At 45.8% G+C, this 23,031-nt stretch overlaps 1 long non-coding RNA gene across 8 annotated transcripts in view; it reads left to right on the forward strand.

Annotated features, from left to right (window-relative positions):
- Positions 1–2,259: 2,259 nt before the first annotated feature.
- The window catches only part of LOC308060457, a 50,010-nt gene continuing 29,238 nt past the window's right edge, over positions 2,260–23,031 (forward strand). For all 8 annotated transcript variants that reach the window (XR_013926733.1, XR_013926734.1, XR_013926735.1 and 5 more), the window contains exon 1: positions 2,260–21,423. This is a non-coding gene — a long non-coding RNA (uncharacterized lncRNA). The remainder of the gene's footprint in view (positions 21,424–23,031) is intronic.

Consider the following 23,031-nt stretch of genomic DNA (forward strand, 5'->3'; position numbering starts at 1 on the left):
TGTGTTCACTGCTCAAGCTTTGGTGCTTGTTTCTTGGAAGACCACTTTTTAATCTTGTCCTTGTTTTAATTCTGTTATCTGTGGTCATGGACAGAAGAGTAGCTGGTGGGCTCAGCGCTCAGTATTGGCCACTAAACAGCTTTTATGTACATTTGGGGGGAAAATTGCTGCTTTGGGTGGCACCACTCTGGTCTATGTAATACCCTAGAGTCTTGGGGTACTGGGCTGGGTGGCACTTGATGGTTTAAATAAATTAGTCATACTTCTCTGCTGGTGAGCTAGTGTAAACACCCTGTGGCTGCTGTGGGTGGAAGGCCTTCTCCTCGTGCTGCTGTGTCTTGAAGTATAAACGCTATCGCTGCATTCTTACGGGCCTCAAGTCCTGGACGCAGGTGGGTCTCTGGGAGAAGTGTGTCCACAGTGGCTTGTGTGATGCCTGTCACCATTCACAGACAGTGAAGTGGCTTCAGTTTCCCTCCTGATCACACAGCTAATAAATAGTGTGTGCTGGCTCACCAGCCCTGGATTTTTTTTCTGCAGTTCTTTAGTACCAGCTTGCTTATGTGATACTAATTTGGTTCTAAAAATGTCACATAAAAAGTACACGAACTATGGAAATATTTCTCCTAAAAAAGTGTCCTTTCCTGTCTGTATCTTCTGGTTATAACGTCAGGACTTCACTTTGCCGAGAGTGCTGCCTATTTCCCAGTAGTTCTGTTATGGCTGGAGCAGATCTGGAGAGGGAGATCCTGAAATGGCTTGTTGCAGGTGGACTTGGAGCATTCCTGGGCAAACATCTCATTCTGGATGCACTGTGCTCTGGCTGCTTTCTCCTGACTCGCAAAGCCAATGCCAGCGTGGCTTCTGCAGCCTGGGATGGGGTGACTCTTCAGGCTGTTGCTTTGGTAGAAGGATGCTGCTCATCCTTTTCTTTGGGTTTTCTAGACTTAGTGTTGTTTTTCTGTCCCTGAAAAGGCTTAGACCTGTGAAATAAATGTAAATTATTGACAAGGAGTAGTTTATGCAGTTGTCGTGGGCTTAGGGTTAGTTGTGGCATTTCAAAAGTGCATCTGTGCAGAAATGCGCTGTGATGTTTACTGGGTGCTGCAGATACCTGTGCTAACAAGTCCTGTTTGGAGATGCCCTTCCTGGCTTGGGGGGTTACTTATTTCTCAGAATTCTGAGAAACGCTGCTTTGTGAAGCAGCTTCTTCTATCAGGACAGAGAGCTAGCTCTGAACTACCAGGCTGTTTGCTCTTGCTCTCTCTTTTGGTCTTTTTACTGGCCTAAGTGAAGTTTTTTCACTCCTTTTCCCAAGACCAGTATCATGTCTGCTGGCTGATCCATAGTGGCAGCTCTTCATCTGGGGACAGTGAAGCAAGGACTAAAGCAATCCTGGTATAAAGTTCATGCTATCAATTTGCATATTTCGTAATTAATTGCTATCACATGGGATATTTAAAAACTGGATGATTGCACTGACTCAGTGCCCTGGATCTGCAGCAGTACTTCGCTGCTTCTCCCTGCTTTGATGCAAATGATCCTTTGGGGCTGGTCTTATGGTGGTGGTACAAGGGTGCCTGGACAGGCTTATTGCTTCTGTCGGAGTTACGACACAGGAGGGGCTGTACCTGGTGAGCAAATTGAGCCAGGTGTGATCTGACTGCCGCTTGATTCTGAGCAATGTGCTGGTCCCATTTTGTTGCAGCTGTAGTAGTGTGAAGTGGGTGTTTGTGGAGTTGTGTGGGGCAGAGGTGAACTCACCTGGTCGCTGTGGGGATGTTCCAAGACTTGGGCAAATGGTAGAATAGAATCAGAGAACGATTTAGGTTGGAAGGGACCTTAAAGATCATCTAGTTCCAACCCCCCTGCCATGGGCAGGGACCCCTGCCACTAGACCAGGTTGCTCAGAGCCCCATCCAGCCTGGCCTTGAGCTCCCAGGGATGGGGCACCCACAGCTGCTCTGGGCAGCCTGGTCCTGTGCCTCACCATCCTCACAGTAAAGAATTTCTTCCTGTATCTCTCTTCTTTTAGTTTAAAACCTTTCCCCCTTGTCCTATCGTTACAGGCCCTACTAAAAAGTCTGTAGGAATAAAGCTTTCCAAGTGCTGTAATTATTTCACCAGTAAATGTCTGAGCGCATGTTAGGCTGGTAGTAAGTTACACAGACTTGGTGTGTTACGAACGTGCTTACAGAGGTTGCCCCTGTGTGTGAATGGCCTTGGAGCTCCCAAGGCCAACACTTATTTTCAGCCCTGCTCAGTCACGTCTGCATGTTCCACAGTTACGGCCTCATGGAAGACCCTTCATTTTCCTTTAGAAAAGCATTCATCTAACGTATATGGAGATGTGTTGGTGCTGTCTGTTGTCTTCCATGTGCTGCTATGATTAGGAACGATTGAGGAGGGGTCCTGGGTTGGCTCCTGGGACTTCAGTTTGTGCAAAAAGAATTGGAGAAACTCAGGTGTTATTTGTTTTCTCCACCGTAGCAGTTTGCTGTCGACTACAGCCATTTGCTACTCCCTGCAGGCTCCTGCCCAGGCGGGCTATGTTCTGGGCTCATGCTTGAGCCGTATCAAGAAGCCAATATGTGGCTGCAGGTGGCAGAGGGGTCTGATAAAGGAAGCAAGGAGTTACAAGCACCTGGTGACCATTATGATGAAGTGGGACATTGGAGAGCTGTGCCCTCTCCTGGCTCCTACCGTGGGGTTTCTCCTCAGTGACAGCAAATGGCTTTTGATCCCAAGGTCTCTGGAGGAGTCTCTGCGTATTCTCCCCTTCCTCGCCATTCAGGGCGTATCAGTGATGTCCCCATCTGCAGAAGCATGGAGAGTTTCTGCTGCAGGTGACAGCTGTATGTCCTCTATGGCTTCTTGTTAGTAACCATGCACACCACGAACTCTGAGGCAGAGGAGAGGTGGCCTCTGTGGTCACGGGAGTCTGAGACAGCCCCAAGTCAGAGCTGGCCTGGCAAGAGCATGTATCTGGCCTGATCTGTGGCTCATCTTTTCCTTGGATGCAGGCGAGGAAGAAACCGAGCTGCTTTTTTTATCCTGGCTCCCCATCTTCCTGCATTGCGTGATTTTGCATGTGCCTATTGTGTCAAAGTGATGCTCAAACATTGGCCAAACGACGGGCCGGTGTCCAGGCTTGGGAAAGGAGTGTGTGTGTGTGTGCGTCCAGCTCGTCCCATGCAGCTGGAAACAGACCCATCATGTGAAGGGACACGTGAGATGTGTCCAATTGCAGGGTGGAGGGAGACGTTGCGGTATAAAACTGATGGCCCCGTAACCATCTGCGTGGCCCCGGATCAGCACTGGTGTAATTAACAGCACGGTGAGAGTGCATTTACTTGAAAGACTGGAGCTAAAGGAATGTGGAAGTCTTCACTGTGCTAGTTCCTCGCAGTAAGCCACTGCCTTTAGCATCCTTACTGTTGTTTTTAAGATGATACACTCTACATTCAGAAATGGCTTGTAGTGCCTGGGAGTGAAATGCCGCTTTGCGACCCGTGCGAGAGGTTGGTTCTGTGTTTACCAGCTGACTGACTGCGTGCTGGCTAGAAGGATGATTTAATGCCGCGGAAAGGAAAGTTGGCTGATGTCATAAGGAGTTTCCTAACATCTCTTACGCTAATGTAAGCATCTTGCAAGAGAAGTGGAAGAGGATGGCTCCGTGGAGACATCCTAACTAGACTGAACAAAGGGCAAGAGGTGTCTGTTAGGAAACGCTGCTGTGCTGAAATGGGCCAGACTGGCTGCCAGGTCTTTTCTGTCTTCAACTGAAGTTTGTACTGGAAATGAATGCTTATGAAATATTCCTACGTGGGCAGTTTGAGGTGTCAAAATTCAGAAGCTGGGAGGAGTTGGACAAACCATCATCGGCAGAGAGTCAATAAGAACTAAAAATATAACTGTGGCCAGAGTTGCAGAAAACGCTTTCTTTTGTACTGCATAAACCAAAAAATGCTCGGGGGAAAGCTGCCGCATGGCAGGGAAGAGAAACCGGTGGCTGTCCTGAAGATGGCAGTGATGCTCTTCTCAAATGAGGGATTATTTACTGGCTGAATGCCACTGTTCTTTGAGAGCGACCGTCCCACCCACAAACTCTCCCTTCTGTAAATTACTGCAATATTACTTTTCCCTTCAAAGACTCAGTGATCCATTGCTCTCTTTATTTCTCCCCTCATTTCGACACATTAACACAACTTGCTTCATGCTCTGGCCTTGCAAATGAGGAACAATTGATACCGCGGTGTAATTGCGTGTCTGCTCTCAAGGAGGGAACTCGTTTAAAAAACGAACAGCCCCAGACCCCAAAGTTGTGCCTCTGCCGATCTGCAAGTCTGTGAAGAATTTTGAAATACGCTGTTAATCAAAAGCTAATTAAGTGTTTTAATTAGTTTTACAGGGTGGGTTTGGTTATGGAAAGCCCTGTCTAGGTCCTTGTGGCACGGGAAGCTCTTGCGTGGGGAGCAGAGCAGGTAGAGCAGAGCAGTAGGGTTTCAGTCAGTTGCTTTGCTGAAGGACCTTCAGCCTCAAAGGCACCATCATCTTCAGCATCTGTTCCACTTCACCTCTGGCAGAGATAGCTGTCTCCCATCAGCGAGGCTTTGGGGGATGATGCTGTTTGCAGGGGCAGCATCGGCTGCTTTCATCCAGCCAAATGGCTGCTCCATGCTCTGCAAACTCCCAGCCCCTTCCCACGCTTTGGATTAAAATCTACTCTTCGGGTCTGAGCCCTGGTCTCTGCAGCCCCGAGCAGCCCCCCAGCGCAGAAATGGCTCATCTGGGGCTTGGATCTGGAAATCCTTAAAAGACAGATCCGAAGGGAGACCAAGCCTACCCCTTCTGCACTGGGGACAGATTTCTTCTGGAGTCTGGGGGAGCCAGAGATCAGACCATGGGAAATTTTTGTGGTCTGAACCTAGATCTGCATTTACAACTATTGCTATGAAGAGTGCTCTGTGTGTCTGCGGATGTATGTATCTCTTAAATAGCCTACTATATCACTACTGTAAACACTATAAGTTTACAATAAAACCTTTGTTGCAGGTAAGGGAGGAGCTGAGAGCTGATATTGTGCACTGCAATGATTTCTTCCGTCTGCTGCATCTCCCACCCACCCACCCCTGGGCTGGGACTTTGGCTGCGTTCTTTCCCAAAATGTTTTGGTTTTTTTTTTTTTTGTGTTGTTTTTTTTCTGTTGGGGTTTTTTGTTGGTTTTTTTTTTTTTTTTTTTTTTTTTAATAACATCAATAACAGCAGACGCAGCTTGAGACTACATCCAAAGCAGAGAAATTTCTGGAATCTGACTAGCCCGAAGCTAGGAATATCCCACACTTGATTTTTCTTGTAAAGGAAGAGTTTGGCGCTCTGCATCTTCAACACATTTTTGGTTCTGAGCAAGCAGCCAAGGGCTGCACCGAGCTGCCCGGGGAGCGGCTCTGAGGGGCTGTGTAAGGGGATCGGAATTTGGTCAGTCTGCACCGCTTCCTTCTCAGAAAGGCGCTGGAGGTGGAGGAGGGCTGCCCCGAGCCCAGTGCTGGGCTGGTTTTGGGGGACATGCCGGAGGAGCGGCCACACTGAGCACTGCTTCAGGTGCAGCCTGGTGCTTTGATCAAGCAAGCAACACCTGAGCGTTGAGGTGTGGGGCTCTGGAGCCCAAATGATCTCTGTGTGACTGAGCTACTGATGAGTTTTGGGATGCCCTTTTAAAGGTGATTTTTGTGCAAAGATAACGTGTATGCTGACAAGCACGAGTTGAGCTGTAGAGGGGGAAAGCAGACAAACAGGCACTGTAGTTTCTGGGGATGTGAATCAAATTGCATCTAGAGGCAGAATCTTCCTTTTCTTCTTCAGGAGTGATTCAGCCACTCAGCAGTCCTGTCACCTCTTCTAACCAACAGCCCATTGCAGAAATGCCCATTCCTCAGCATGCAAACAGCATCAGCGTTTGCTGAACCTCAGGTTCTGAGCACAGCCTTTGGATCCCAGCCCAGGAGAAAGGGCTGGTAACTCTTTAGTAGCATCACTGGAAGATCATCACCTATCGGGACTCAGAGCAAATGCTGCTTCGCATCCCATCAGTGTCTATCATCTCTGCTGATCATTACGTGCTGTCTCGCTGAGGAGTGTTCAGGAAAATACATGAAAATAATTTTAATTTTTCGTAGAGGAGTTTGCACAGTGAACAGCAATGCCCAACAGACTGATTGGTGTTGCTAAACCTGCTATATTCTGCAGGAATCAACCTCCTCCTATTCTTTTCATTTGATGTCTGCATCACTAGCAGAATTTTGTTAGGCAGGCTGTCCTAGTGCAGTGCAGGCACTGCGAGGATTGCAGATCGCATTGCATGGTCTGTACCAAAGGCACGCCATCACTGCCAGCAGCGATCCAAATGATCACTGGGTGTTGGGGACAGAAGTTTGGGGTTGGCCATTGAATTCCTTTGGTGACCTGCTACAGCAAAACACGTTTGGGCAGGAGGTGCAATGTTACTGTGTTGAGGTCGTGGATCTGAGGACCACCATCAACCTTCCCACTGTAAGAATTATTTTTTGGCCTTCCTTTCTGTATGACTTGCCCAAACCCAGCCACTTCCAAAAAAAAAAAACAAAAACCAAACCATTCCACACATTCCTGCCTCAGCAGACTGAAAGCAGAAGGGACAGTAACCTGGGTACATATAGCTATGTATGTTGTAAGACATTTGTGTTAAAGGACCCCGTCAAGGTTGGAGAGATATTGCTTTGGCCATTCAAAATGGGTGGTGGAAAAAAGTTTCCTAAAAAAGAAAGAAACAAGGAATAGATCCAACACTTTATGGAGGAAAGAGAAGTAAAGCAGACTGCACATAATAATTAAAAGTTTCAGTGATATGAATAGATCATATTGTATATCAAAAAGTACTATGGTCTTGTTTTCTTCATGCAGCTTATCTGTGAAAGTGAGCTTGGGTCTCCTGTGGTGGGAAGCTGTTTTCTCATATGCTAGAAAAGCACTTTAACAAATAATTTGCAGCATCCGATTTGTGTGTGTATATATATATATTATAGAAATAAAAACAGATGTTTGTAACAGACAAACTGTTAATTGCAGCTCCTGGGGGTAGGGGGCACGGGGAAGTGGGAAGGTAGCTATGGTAATGTTTTGCCTGTAACAAAACATCTGATTTTATGTAATAATATATTTCTATAATTTATGTAGAAAATCAAATGTTTGTAGCAAGCAAAGTATGAGTTATGGTTGCTTTTCTAGGAATTTAAGAGCTGTTAAGCTCGCTCAGACCTGTGAGCCTTCTAGCCCAGGATTTTGACAATGACCAGAACAGGGTGGACCAAGGGTGTTCCAAGAAACTCTGCAACAAGCAGTTAGGTTATCCCTTATCTCAGAAAAGTTTCCATTCCTCCCCTTCCCTCTGTAATTAGAGGTTAGCTAATGCCTCAGATCATGAGAGTTTACATCTTTCCTGAGACTTCATTTCAAAAATAACTTTAAATATTTACTGCTGTAACTCTGGTCATGCTCATTACTCATCGAAATGTCTGATCATGGTTGGAGTCTTGCCAAGGTTTTGTTATCTTTCAGCTTTGTCCTATTTTCCTGCTGTGTGATGATCTAAGGATGGGTGAAAGCAGTGAGCTGTAGAATGACCAAATAAAGAACGGCAAGAGTTTGGGGAAATTACCGGAAAGCAACAAAGTTTTCCTATATATAGTTTTTCCATTTCACGTAGCTTACTGTAGCAGGAGCAAAAAAGCACAGCCACAGGCTCTGACACCACATTTGGGGATCATTTTCCACCCTGATAACTCTGTTGATGACGATCCCGAAGTGCATGCACAGACGTGACACCTCCTGTTGGGGGATGTGGCAGTGGGGGCAGCCACGTGCTGCTGGCTCAGGGCCATCTCAGGTGCCGGGATCCAAGACCTCAGCTGGTCCAGCCCCCTGCTCATCCTTTTCATGCACTAAGAGCAGATCTTGAGGGCAGAGCTCCCCTGCAGGGAGCAGACAAGAGGACCACTGACAGCCAGGCACAGAGATATTTGGGGACGTGGGATTTTGGAGAGCCTGAGCACAGCGTGCTGGGGAACTTGCGCCATCTGAGGCAGGTAAGTCATGCCACTGTGGAGACAGATGTGGCCCTGGTGGGTGACTTAGCCACCACGTTTGGTGTAGAGGTGAATGGGGTTCAGCTTCATGGAGGTGCACAGTGGGCTGGACCCATCCAATGTGCCTGGGGATGTGAGATTTATCTGCATGCCTGCATCCAGGAGCTGCTTTCCTGGCAACTCAACAGCCAAATGCCATGCTTGTGCTAATACACGGTGCCAAGCAAACCCACGGCCGTGTCTGTTTTTCCTGTGAGCCACAGCTGTGGCACTACGTAACAGCTGAGAGCAGCCTTGCTGAAGCGTCAAGGTCTGAAGTGATGGTGGCTCACGTGCAAGAGCAAAACTGCAGCTGGCAACTCCTTAAAGCACAGAGCTTTCCTGAGACACCTTGGTCCCGCTGGGATTAGCCTTGTGGGATCCAGGCTGGTCTCTTTGCCAGACATGCTGTTACTTGGATGAAATCAAGGCACTGGGGAAATGAAATAGGGCTCTAGTGGGATGATAACCTCATCACAGACTCCCTGTTTCGAGTTAGTGATGGATGAGATCCTGCTGATAAGCTATCTGCTATGATATTATCAGGATGGATCTCAGTGTTAAAAGCTGGTTTGATGTAGTGGAGTTGAGTTTCCTTCTCACTCCTATCACAGCCATAAGACAGTGATGTTTAGCTGAGATAAATACTCTGCTGTATTCCACAGCCTGATACTTTTTTTTTTTCTTTTTTCTTTTCCCTCATTTGTATTAATAGCAGGCATTATTATAAATGTATCATTGTGTTCAGGAGGGAATTGTGAAATTGGCAGCTGAGGGGCTCTCTTGCAAGAGGGAGACAGCTTCTTCACAGGCTGAGTGAATACTTAATATATGATCCACCCTTTCCCATATCTCCTTCCATGGTCAAAGCCGCTGAATCGAAGGGAAAGCATATTTAACCTGACTTTGGAAGTTCGGTGAATATGCAGTAAATAATCTGTTCACTCTGAAGAAGACCTTGCATTTGTTGGAAAAATTCATAGGCGCTTTCCAGTGTTGGTAAGTGGATCTTCAGAAAGCAAAGCATCTTTCTGAAAATCTAGTAACAATATCTGTGTGTTTATTTGTATTTAAGTACAAATCAAGGTACCTCAGGATCTTTGATTTAAAGATTGAGCCCTTATAGTGCTAGGAGCTGTAGCAAGAAAGAAGAAAAAGGAGAGTTGCTGCTCTGGTGGTCAGATCAAAGTGATTAGTGGTTACATGTTGGGATGCGACATGGAATAGGAGAGACAAATGAACTGGAAGAACAGACTAGTCATAAAATGAAGATTTTCAGAAAAGGCAATATCCTAATTCACCCAGCTGTTGTCTAGTGGACATGACTTAGCGGTCCCCGGGTGAAATAGTCATTGTGGCATGATTTAAAGTAGGGCAATGTGGCTGTGTAGCAAATTTTCATGGGAAGTTTGCCAGAAAGTCGGAAAAAGCTGTGTGACTCGAAACAGTCGAATCCCACAGCTCCCAGAGGTAAGGAATGATTTCCCAGATGCCTTGTGACCTCCTGGGCTGCCTTTTCAAAGACCCTGAAGGTAAGGGCAGACACCTCCAGTCAGCACTGAAGGGGATGCTCAAGAGTGAAGCTGAGGCTATTCAGGGTGTTGTTTTTATCCCATCTTAACCATTGCTTAAGATCACACTTGTTCTTCAGGCTTCGGTTATTGCTCTAGCAGGCAATTTATCCGAATGAGCAAATAGCACCGTGCTCTTTTCCTTCAGCTACAGCTGATTCAGATCCTATTAGTGTCTCCGACTACTTAAAATTGCTCTTTGTTGGATTCATTGCCTGGTGCTTTCCTGCACACAAGCGTAGGGGCTGATGCTGTTGAAGTACAAGGCTTTGGCCTCCATCCCCAGCGTTCCTGACAGACAAGCTGAGGTAGCACATAAACCCGTCCTCATGCATTTAGATGTCTTCATCAGCAGAGAGCACCGTTTGGGAAAGAGACATTTAAAAATCTCTTTGTTGGGTTTATAGGTTCTTTAGAGCCACTTAGTCATTTGATAGCAGGTTAAAATTAGTCCATACAAGATGAGGCATCAACACAGTCTTTTCCCAAAGCTCCTTATTAGCATTGATTTTTCAGTCAGGAGAAGAGTTGAGTAGTGGAAGATTAAATTAATGATACTGCGGTCTGTACGGTTTGCCTGGAAATGCCTGGCGCCTTGTGCAGGGACCTTATCACGTGGTTTTCTATGATACAAAACCTGAAGATTCAGCAACAAGAACACAAAAAGGTCATTCCTGGTTTTAGGGTGTTATTTTGACTGGGATGAAAACCATTTTCCCCCTCTGTCTTCCATTTCACTAATAGTCGGTGGTTGACTTGACCCTCATTATTCAGAACTTCATTTAGGTAATTTCCTGGTGATTGTGGCTTTTGAACTCATGTGCCTGCTTAGAAATAGTAAATTGATTCTTTCTGGAAAATCCAGTAAGAATTGTAAGTTGGAGTTTTGGTGGTTTTTTTTTTTTCCGCTTTTTTTAAAAGAGCCACGTGTGAGGGAACACTCTGCAAAATGATGTGCTGGAGGGATGGGATGCATTCCTAGTCCTTGTGTCTCACTGCTTGGCTGTTGCTGACAAAAGGACTGATGCAACTTTTGTTGAAATTAATGGAACTTTTCCCCCTGGCATCGGCGAGCAGTGGAGCAGCATGACGGGAGGAGCCAGCCTGGCTGAGGCAGGAGCACACGCTGTACCCCTCATGCTCTTCAACAGGCAAGGATCCATGTGCTGGCACCCTGCAGTATATGTTAGAAGGAATTAGTTGTTAAGAAGGTAAAGATAAAAGGATCTAGAGGGCAAGGAGCTCCGCCAAGCACCTTAATTTCTGGCAAGTCTTTTTGTCTTGGGCTACCTTGAATGATGCCAAAGCAGGAGTCTCATCTAAGTTATCCTGATAGACAGTGAAAGGAAGCAGGTGTGTGCCCAGCTTTGTTCACCCTGTCCAAGGATCGTTAGACGGACAAGGTCAGCATCTTTCTGCAAGTATCTCTCTCTCCCTGTGACTACAGGGAGAACCTGGGTGGCCACGTTTATTTCTTAGATAAGTCAAGTTGATCAACAGATCAATCATGGGTTTTATTGCTGCCTTTTTCTGAAGGGCCAGACTGGAATCAGCCCAGGTATATGCTATATACTCATGGCACGGGCGCTTGCCTTGCAAGTTCTCTGCAAGACCGAGGAGGTCACAGAGCTCCGGCACAAATATATCCTGACATCTTGTGTTTTCTTTTTTTCTACTTTGGAAGCAGCAGGGACCAGATAGCCTGAAGTCGGTATACCAATGATCCTCGGTGGTTGGACTGTAGAGGGTTTTTGAGAAAAAGCTGCAGAACAACTTGGTTTTGCATCAGTGAAATCACCAGAACTATACTCTCATACAAAGCTGTAATTACAAACTTCTTAAATGAGAAACAACAGTGACAAAAAATTAATCATGAGCTTTGTCTGACAAATGACCAGTCACCAGTGTTCTCCATAGACACTACCATAGACTTCTTGCTAAGTGAGCATTTCTCTTTTGGTTTGTTTGGGTTTTCATAAAGCATTTCACAGACCCATCTCCAGTTCCTTGCAGTCCATCACTGGATGGCCCATACCTTACAGGCTGCAAACCACGGGTTTAGCAGATATTTGGGAATAGAACCTGTGCATCCCTTGGGAGGAGGATCTCAGAATCTGTGGAGGAACTGATAAAGGTGACTTATCTGAAGGAGCGTGACTGAGGGTGACCATGGAGGGGCTGCAGTAAGGAGCCAATGCTGTTTGTAACTGTCAATGGGGCGATGATGTTCTCAGCCCAGCGGGGGTGGTGGCCTCTCTGAAAAGAAGGGGCAGTAGGTAAGGGAGTAGAAATAATGACTGCATCTCCCCTTTTAGGTATTTATTTTTGCCTCTACCCTGTGGGAAAAAAACGTGTTCCAAGTGTTGTTTCTTGGAATGCTAATGTGCCAGGCTAGGCTCCGTGAGGAAGATGTGACCCCATCTCTGCAGCTTCGTTAACTCTCCTTTTGCCTCTCCCCAAAACCTTATGTTTGAGCACGGCAGGAAGATCATACCATCGATGCTGTAGCAACCAGTTACTTTATCCTATTTGATGCCATCATTTCATAAATCACATCAGAAGACGACGCTGGGTCATTCTGTCCTGACTAAAGTGATTAAGTAGATCTGTGCTATTAACTGCAGTTATCTTCTGAAAATGTCAGACTGCCTGCCAAGATCTTGCCATGAGTTAAATAAGGACCTGCTGGCTGAGGATTCAGACTCCAGAGTGGAGGCGATCGTACGTAACGGTGAAATGAAACCCACGGATCGAACAGCCCCCGTGGGTCACCAGATCCTGCATCTTGCTGCCCCTCAGTGTTACGGACCGCACAGAAAACTCACGTGCCCAGCAGTTTTGTCCCAGCTTTCTGGGTTTTGTCCAGCTGATATATCATGTAGCTGACAGTTGTTTCTTGGGCAGGGAAAGAAGTTCTGAGGAAATCAAATATTACTTTAAAAAGACAGGACTTTTACTGTGTACTCACTGTATTAATTCAGCGGCTCCCTCAGACATCTGGCAAGTATTGTGGCTGTGTCTGAGAGATTTTGGAGAAGGAGCCTTGGCACTGACTTTAAATGCAGCACAAGAAAGCCGAGAGGAGGAGAAATTGCTGCTCTAAGGAGGGAGAACGTTTGCAGCATTGTAAAATGGCACAGGGAGCTTTTACTGCAGGCTGAGATGGGATTAACATCCCTGCAGCAGTGTTTTGAACTACCTCCTGGTTGTCTGGAGGTCGTTCAGGACCTGCCGCCCCCCCACCGCGGCAGTGCTGGCCGTTAGCATTCTTCATCCACAAATGGATGCTGGCTCACACGTCGGCCCTTTAATAGTTCCCTTTAGGATCTGAGGACATAAAACATTAGGAAACTTGCAGTGTTGTAATAAAAGGCACTGGGGATGTTTGGTAAGACAAAGTATTAGAGGTTTCCTTCTGCATAAGTAGTCTCTGTGTATATATCTCTGTGTGTGTGTGCCTCCGCGAGTGTGTATATATGTGTGTGTGTGTATATATATCCATACACACACGTATGCACGTTTGCTTCAAGTGCATAGTCAGAAAGGTAGGGCTTAGCACCCTTTCCTAGGTTAGGGAAAGACCACTGATGTTCCTAACATATGAAAACACAACTGACGATGAATTTTGTGTGTTGGTTTTCATTGTTTTCTTACAATTGCTTCGCAGCCACCTGAGGATGCTGCAGAAGTATAAATGAAGAGTCTTTACAAGAGAAATGCCTTTCACATTGGCAGTGGGAAGGCAGGACTCCCAGGTTCTGTTTCTCTTGGACTTTTAAGTGTTATCTTGCCTATTACACTAAACCTCTCTGGACCTCCAGTTCACTTTGTTGCTACAACAGGAATTGCCCTGGTGCTTTGAGGCTGCAGGGAGGAGACCAGGCTGGTGGGACAGTAGGAGAAGGATGATTTGTGTTGTTTGGCCAGTGCCTGTGTCCTAGCCTGTCACTGTCCCAGGGTGTTTGCTATATTCCCCGTTAGCTTTGCTTCCAGTGGGAGGATTCAAAATTGTGGGTATTTGGAAGAATCTGTTCACTTGCAGGCAGCTAAAGAAACGGCATAAAGTCATTGTCACTCAGCTCCTGGATGTCATTTAATGGCAAGGTTCAGGTAGGTTTGCTGGGTTCAACTTCTTGTTCATAAGGGAAGGGTGTCTGCCTCAGTGAAGAAAGAACCTCTCTCTCTAGGAGCATCACAGCAAGAGCATCTCCACTTGAGAAGAACAATTAACCGTGGGACGGTAGCTCCTCCAGCCCATGCTGGGCTCAGGGAAGTCTCCCACATGAGTCCTACAGGATTAACCCATCTCTCCAGGTAAGTAATGGCGAAGGTAATAGTACTGAGCTGTGCAGGACACATTTCTTTCCTGCTCATTCAGTGCTGTGCTGGGAGAATTGGCCCCTTGTGGGCTGGTGTCAGTGGCTACAGGCATTTCCCCTCTCGGCATGCCGCAGCCATATGGACGCAAGGACACACGCCGCTTTCACAGTCGGTGGTTTTGCTGCAGCTGACTTTTTTCCCTTTAAAGTTTTAATTGCTTGAGATAATACTGAAGCTCAGAAGAAGCGTGGCAGTGATGATCCCTTGCTTGTTGGCCATAAGAATTTAGTTGCTTGTTTATCACCCACTCGTGTAATACCTTAAGTGCAAGGTCAGGACAGAAAAGATTAAAAAGCCTATTTTAGAGGCTCATGTAAATACCAGTGCCATCAACGGTATTATCCCAGCAGGATGTTAGACCTCAAATTGTTATGTAGAGTTTTAAAATAAATTCCCCAAATAGGACATAGTTCAAAATCAGTCAATTTTCAAATTCATTTTATTGAATTTTTGCATAACTTTTTCGATATTCACAGGAGGTGAAAACTGTTGTGTCACACCCTCAGCTGCTGCAAACTGACACGGTGCCACTGAAGTCAAAGGGGGAATGATAATTTGCATCAACTGAGGTTTTTGGCATCTTGAAGTGGTGGGGAAGGAACCCAAATGGTTTCCCCACATGCCCCATAGTGAGTGACCTGCTGTGTCCAACTTCTACATGGCAGGTTTATCATTTTCTTTTGCTACTTGGCAGCTTCAGTCTAACCCCTTTTCCCCACTTCTTCCTGCCAAAAATGAAATACAAGAAATGAGTCAGGTCTCCCTCGCTCTGGACGCGTCTCAAAATCCCTTGGAAATAATGTCACTGCATTCTAGTAATAGTTGGCTCAGATTTTTTCCATCCATGGCGTACGGATACGAATGATGGGCCTGCTTTTTAGGCAATTGCAGAGAGCTGTCAGAGGGAGTCAGGAGTACTGAGTGTCTAAAAAAATGTAATTCATCTCCATCACAATTTGGGGCGACAGATGTTGTTTTGTGAAATATTATAAAGAACTCCAAAGTTCACTGGAAGATGCGGGCACCTCTCTTGGATTTGGAGTTTTAACAAAGAAGTGTGTGTGTGTGTGTGTGTGTGTATATGTAGTGTAAGTGTATATGTATATATATACATGTTTAATTTTTTCCTCTGTCTCTGGTTTGTCATGTACGTATTGTCTCCCCCAAAAGTTCCTGGCAAAACTTATTTCTTGACCATGGAATTACTTCTGTTTCTTTCCTTAAAGATATCCACCCACCTACCAATTATTTTTTGCTGCTTCCTCCCCTCAGTTTCTCTGCTTGCCAAAACCAGACTCATTCCCAACCTCTAATATTAGTGATGCCCGAGAGTAAGTCTGAAGTTGGTGCAAATTTACCAGAGTTTCACTGATTTCTCTGGGGAGAAGGAACGGAGAACATTATGCATGAGCTGTGAGTGTCCTTTACTTATACAAAAGGCTAAAAGTGCTTTACGTGGGCCCAGGCACTGTGGTGATGGAGCACAGATGGGGCTTGGAGATGTAGGTACGGAGCAGTGAGCAACAGGGGATCATGTGCCAGAGCCCTGTGCTTTGCCTACAAGGCTGTATTGTACCTCACCTCAGTGACAAGTTCTCTCCTCTTTCATACCAAAATGTGAGTTGTGAAAGGGAAGAGCGAAGCTTCTCACAAGCTGCCAGTGTCCCACGTGGGACCTCCCAAAGTTGGGCAGATGTTGGGGACAGGAGACACCCTCAGATGGAATCAGGTATAGAGTGAGGCCAAGGGAAATCTGCTTGACTTCAGCCTCTCTCACCTGGTTGATCTGAGCCACCTGTTTCAACTGTTGGAGGGTTTGTGACACAGTGAAATGTCAGAGGGCCAGAAGCCTTTCAGGTATCTTTGGTAAGGAAAAGCTGCAGTGGGTACAACTCCAAGCTCAGGTTGACTTAGGGACCCACCAGAGTTACTGACATGCTCAACTTGGTTTGCATGAAGTAACGAGTGATTTTGCTGCGTCCAAATAATGCGTGCACCATATGCTGCAGACGAAGAGAAGGCAAAGGCATACTGGGTTAAAGTACAGGCTTTTCACGTGCTTTCTTCCCTCCTCCTGTCCTTTCTTCAAACCAGGGGCCTTTTTGAATCTCCTGCCCTTGACTTGAGCTCTGCAGGACACCAGCTCAGAGAACATGCTCACTTTGTATGGTGAATTAATGAGTTCAAATGGTCACCTTACACAGGAGAGATGCGTGGGAAACAAAACCTGTGTCAATGTGAAACATGTGTGCGCCTGTCCAGAGGGCGAGGCACCCGATTCATAAATCAGTGGCAGGGAGGTGAGGGAAGATGTGTGGGTTTGGTAACAACTGTTGGACTCAAATGGTGCATTTTACTCTTTTTCATGTTAGGTCTCCCAAGAAGATCATATTTTTGACTTATGTATTTTCTCTTTGGTGCTGACCAGAGTTTAAAGCATCCAGAAGGTCAGCGTGCTCCTGTTTCATGTTGTCTTGTAATTCCTGGTGACACTCTATGCACACAAGCACTGTCAGGATCTGCAGGGTACGTGTTTGGGGGAGCAAAGGAAGGCTGCAAAAGCTTCCTGAGAGCTGCATCTTGCTTCCCCCTTTGGGCTGGTTGTTTACTTGGAGTGTGTTAGCGCTGCAGTGAGTAGGACATAAGGAAATTCAAAAAACTCTTATCTATGCTGGAAACGTTTTCAGCATAGACATGTAAATGTCTCTTAGAGAATATATTGTCCTGCTCACATCAACTGCCCCTTTAAAAAAGACTCAGACTGAACTTGGCAGTAGCTCTAGACATCGGGCGGGGAGTTGTCCCGTCACAGTGAAATCTGCAGCCCACCAAGAAGCTGACTTTGTACCCCAGGCGCAGGCAGCTCTTGGGGATGGGCTTAAGGTGGGATCTGAGATTCAAAAATAGCTTTGTAGGTGAACCTGCAGTTCTCAGGATCTCCTCCTCCCTAGTAGGATTTCACATCACTTATCGCAGCTGTAGGAGGTGTGGAGGTTGAGGACAGCCTCACGCCTGGCGTGCGGGCCTTGCCCGTGGAACTGGGCTAAGGCAGGAAGAGCTGGTCTAGGTCAGACAGCAAATAGGTGGAAAGAAACCTGCCCATTTTGCCAGAAGTCAGAATTCCATCTGATATTTTAGAAATGCCTTCTTTTTTACCCTTGCACTCTGTGTTAGCAGTCTCCGAGCGTTACCTTCTGGGCTGAGGGAGAGGAAGACTATGCTGGAGCACACTGCATCATGTCTTCTCCCACACTGTAAAGGTCGAGCAGGTCTTGCCAAGACTCTGTAGTTCCTGTTTACGCCATACACGACGTTCCAAATCCCTTCATCACTTGTGGTATTTTCTGTGGCTCTTCCTCCATAACTAACTCCAACTGGCATAGCTGAGACATCAGCAAGATGAATCCTTGGAGTGCAGCCAGCTCTTGCTTTTATTTTGCACTTGTGTTGCTGATGTCAAGCCTTTGAAGAAGGCCTCAGGCCCCCGTTATAGCACAGGGCAGACGAATACAAGGAGGGGGTTCTTGCCTTGTAGAGATGACGAGAGTCACAAGATCTCCAATGGGATGCCAGACTGGAAGCGTTTGTTGTGGTCCGAGCCACTCCTTATTTCCTCCAGTGACGCAAACTGGTGTCAGTCGTTTTTGGTGGTTGAGTGTGTGTGAAGGGAGCTGCTAACCTCCCCGGCATTTCTCTGCTGGGACATGCGCACGTGTTTGCGCAAACCCAGAAATGACAGGCTTGATTCAAAGGCAGCCGGTTGGCGTTGTTTGGTCTGTGGGCTGCCAGAGATCTGAACCAGGAGCTGTTGGGCTGGAAATCTCCGGGTGAAGATCTGGAAGGAGTGTGGGGTGTGTAGCACCTCATGTCTCTGAGACTAGCAGAGGCTGGAGCTTAAACTTCTCAAGCTGCGAGCAAGAACTTCCCAGCAAGAGCTAAACATTTGTCGTAGACATCTGTAACAGATGTGGAAAAGAAATAGCATACTCTTAACTAGCCTGTGATAACAGTCATGGCCTTGGAGATAAAACACCTTCCTGCCAGTGGTTTCCAATGCAATCATTTACAATCTGGTCAAAGCAGAGATTAGACTTCATGATTGCATGACATAGAATTTGCCTCCTGCTCTGCAAGGAGAACACTCTTCATACTGAATGGTGCCTACAGCTTTGGGACCTATAAGCTACCTGCTTGTTTGTTAAGAACAATTATTTAGTCCTCAATACCTTGGCAGCCTCTTTCCCACTTAGTAACAAGGCTCTTCCTCTCTGGTTTTGCCGTAGTTTGTTGTATGTTTTTTAGGGGTGCAACCAGGGCAGGACTATATGTGAGAGCAGTGGCAAAATGGTCGTTGTCATTGACTTGCATCATGTTTCTCAATGTCAATACTCTAAAACGCATCTGCATTGCACATACAAAAGGATTTATCATTTCCAGAATATTCTGTAGAACTCAGTGTTTTCCAGGTGACTCTGCTCTGTCTCTTTCTGTTCCTGACATTGTACAGCTCCTTGAAAGCATCACTCTGTTCCTGTAAAGAAAAGCAATTCCCACTGTGCAGAAGTAACGACCTGTACAGAAAATCTTTCTGTTTTGGAATGAAAAAGTCTTTTTTCTCTGTGAAAATTGACAACTTAGTAAGTGTAAGTTCTTCCAAAGGAAGCTCATTCATTTCATATTTTTATGTTGTCTTTCTACGTAATGGAAACTTGCCCAATGCTTTTCTGGTTTGCGATGAAGATTTCTAGGTGCTACAGAAGTAATGGGATTTCTTTGGGGTTTTTGTGTTTTATACAGACAAGTGCACACAATCTGGAGCTCTGACTTGACATCCTTAGCAAGTCATGGGGCAGCTTCAAAAGCCCGTACCTAAGCTAAAATACTTGGCTGAGGTATTTGGCCCTGCCACCTGCAGCTGTGGAGCTCCTGTGCAGAAGGACTCTGCGATGCTGAAGTGGATGTGGCTATGTCCCAAATAGCTTTTCCAATAGGAACCTTTGCCTTTATATTTGGGAAAGAATGTTTCTACAGAGCCAAAGCACCACATGCTTTGATTCGCCCTAATGTGAGTTGGAAAATACAAGCAGAATTAGTGTAAACATTTTTCTTGCCTGACTGGTAGATTTCCCCACCACCACATATGCTTTAAAATATTGGGGTTTTATTTCTTTAAGTCTCAGATCTGATGGCTGAAATAAATAAATTAATTCTTTTTTGCCTGATTCCCAGAGGGTATAAAAAAGTAGATTCTCTGCTACTATAAATTAATTAAATTACAGATCAGACTGGAGTGTTACTACAGGTGCAAAAAGCTTTTCTCTGCCTTCCTAACTTCTCCAATCTTATTATTTGGCATGACAAATTTCCTACAATTGACCTACCAGCTTTCCAGCAGCTAAGTATATGGCCAGTCATTCTTCTTAGCAAAAATCACCCAACCCTTTTTTAACATGGAATTAATGAAGTGATGAAAATTTACATCAGCAAAGGATTTATCACAGTATTTTACCCACAGCCTTACTACTGAATTAAAGATGTTGAATGGTTCCATAAATACCAAGCATTGCTGATAATCCAAGGCTTGAAGTCTTAATTCTGCCACTTCGTAGTTAAGGTGGTAGAAAATAAGCATGAAAGAGAATTTTTTTCCCCTTTAGTTCAAAATACTTATTTTGTTGCTACAGTAAAGAGCAATGATTACTTGAGCAAAAATTGTGATCATGCTAATTGGTGTTCTAAGAAACCGAGGATTTTAGACAGAAAGCTTTCACTGTATGCAACAAAAAGATGTTCTGCTATCCCTAAAGCTTTCCTCTTTTATCTTTGCATCTGCTATACAGAGCAGTCAAGTGTCAAATGCCAATATTCATATGGCCAAATGGGCCAAAGAGTCCTCCTCTTGTCTTTCCCGCTGACCCTGAAGTCTTTATTTCACTTTTATGAGTAGACGCCAGAGGTAATTCATATGGCCTGACAACTGGCTGATCATCTATAGCTTAAATGAGACTTAGAAGGATGTGAGTATCCAGAAGAAGAGAACCTGTGCAGTCATTGTGAACCTACTCAGGAAAGCCTGACAGTCCCAGAAACAGCATTCATTAAATGTATGCTCAGCAATTATTTATTTTTTCAGTTGGACAGGTGGATGCTGTGGGGTGTTGCTATTGCGTGCTATTCTCAACTCTTTCTAGTGTGTTTAAAAAAAAAAAAAACAAAAACAAAAACAACCCCAACAAACCACACCCGGGTTTGTACTCTTGCCATTGGATGTGGGCAGTATCTGTGTGAAGTAGTCATTGGAAGAGAGTGAGAGCGCCCAGGTAGGCAGGGAGATAAAGGCTGGGTGCTACCTGGGCTTTAATTAAGCCAGATCAGGAGACATTGAGTGCTTCTGCACCGATAAGCGAGGACAAGTCCCAAAGGTCATGATGTAGCTCGCTCTTCTCGCCTTCTGCCAAGCAGAGAAGGCATATCCAAAGAGTTCTGCAAAAATACTGCTCCTTGAAACATGCCTAAATGTTGCCTGGGAGGAAGGTGGTTGGCACAGGTCCAACCGTGTCAGGCAGCCCACCAGCATGTCCATGGTGAGGACAGTCATGGTTCAATGCTCAAACCTCTTCCCTCACCAGGGTTTGTTTGCCCATATGGATGCAAGGTTTCTAACCATGAATACTGATCTGGGGCAGAAGGCAGGACTGTTGGGCATTGCAGTCATTCAGAATCGGCTGAATGTTCAAGGGCTTGCTTAAGAATATACTTAGTTTTTATGATGTTTCTGTGTCCCTGGGAAGTCTTCATTCAAGGTCCAGATAGGGACTATGTCTTTGTTCCAGAATGATGCTGTTATGATGTCCAAACATGCTATAACGAAAAAGACCAAGTCTTTAGTATTCAGAACAATGGAAGGATTTGAGATTTTTCTTCTTGTTATGGGTTAATGGTTTAAAAGAGGAACGGAGAACTGATGGCTTCTGTCTTGGTGTAAAACCTCTGCATCAGACTTGTCATCTCTGAAACAGACATGAAAGCTTGCCTCTACTTCAACAGGCAACTGGAAGTGATATGGTGGTGAAACTGCTTATTGCAGCCTCCTTCCCAAACTCTCATCCTATCTCCTGAATTTGTAGGCTCACTCTTTGTTGGCAAGTCACTGTTCATCGTGATTTGATAGGAAAACAGGAGATGGGATAGATTTTTCATGTGTTCTTTCTCTTCCCAGCTACCTAGGAGCAATCAAAATGAGACCTACATATCTATTCAAAAGGGCTGCTGTTAACTTCCCTTGGAGAAGCACTCCCGACGCTGGGCTTTTGGTATGTGCATGAGCAAATTGTCCATTTTTAAGACAGATTTGGGAAAAGAACAACTAGATCTTTAGTAAAAGTGGGTGTTGACTGCTAGCTTCAGCCCAAAGCCACAACCTGTTGGTCCTCCTTTGTTTTCTTGGCACTTAGATCTGACCTTGATCTGGCCCATGCCAGGAATTGCCTTTCTGGGCCCCCAGTGTCAGCACAAGCTATTTCCATGGCACAGTGATAGCTACACTCAGTAGTGCAATCCTTGCAAGCCAACAGGGTCCACCACCTTGTGCTGTTAATGACTGTTACAGCCTTAAAAACAAGAAAAACCTGCAAGTGGAGTTATTGAACTCGCGTTGTCACTAAACAGTAGGACTGAATGTTGACCTCTTGTGACTGGGACACGAGGAACACGGGTTAGCTCATGACGAACCACTTTGGAGTTTTGCAAGGGAGAGGTATCAGCATGGACTTGGTCTTTTGCAAGACGTGAAGAGAGACCTGCACACTTGCATGACTGGGTGCTCCAGAGGAGTCCCTGTGTGTCCCAGGAAGGGGAGGCTGTGGCCACCAGAGCAATGAGTATGGAGTAACAGGCTTTGGTGTGCTCTGAAGCTAATAGGATTGTTGGGGGAGCAGGCTAGAGTGTTTTTGCTTTGGTCCTGTGGCAAGCCTAGCTTGTATCTCGAGATTGGTGGTGTGCTAGGGTGTAGCTGCCGTTCTATGTTCGTGCTTTGCTGTTGGTTTTGTTTCTCTGAGCTTGAGGGAAGACATCCACAAGGTTTTCAATTCTGGACCTAACACTGGTGTGCAGACACCTAACTGGTAAGGCAGTAAACCCAGTCATTTGACAGCAGTTGTATCACCAGGCTTTCTACAGAGAAGGTTCAAGGTTCAGACCATTGGCTTCAGAGACTCAGGGATTCACCGACCAAACCCCAGTCGCAGGTCCCTTCCAGGGTGAAGCAGCTACAGTTGCACAGACTCTGTTTTGAATGCTGTCTGGTTCTTTCTAAGTGCTGGTGTTCCTTATTTTCAGTTCTGTGCCACCATGAAATATCTCAGAACTAAGTCTCCTACTTTTTTTTCCTTTACTTTGAATTCTCCAGCTTCCTTGGCCGTGCCTCAGCCTTGTTTGGCTCATGTGGGTCTGCTCAGTTCACCTTGGTGGTGGCAATCTCGGTGGTGTGGTGCAGTAGTTTGTGTTGGTGGTGGTCAGGCTCTGAGGCTGCATGGGGAAGGACGCTGGAGTTACTTCGCACAACCAGCACTTGGGAGTATGGTGTGTCCTTTGAAACACACATGCTTTGCAATGGCATTCACAGAAATTACCCACTTGCCCTCTCTCCACTAAGAAACTTAGCGAGACTTGGTGAGTCTTCTCTTACTAAGAAACGAGAAACTCCTCCTTTGCAAAGGTGAGCAACTCCTGCTGGCACCTGCGAGACCAAAATGAACAAGATGGAGTTTCTTGGATCAGACAGGGATGAATGCCTTCCTGACTGCCAGAAAGAGAGGCTGGGAGGGCTTGGCAAGAAATTCCCCTCTTCTCTTTTTTTTCTCAGTGCAGAAAAGGCAGACATGAGAAAATGCCTGGGTCAGGAGTCCAGCTTGGGCCAAATC

This window comes from Falco punctatus, assembly GCF_963210335.1.
Source record: "Falco punctatus genome assembly, chromosome: 3".
NCBI lineage: Eukaryota > Metazoa > Chordata > Aves > Falconiformes > Falconidae > Falco > Falco punctatus.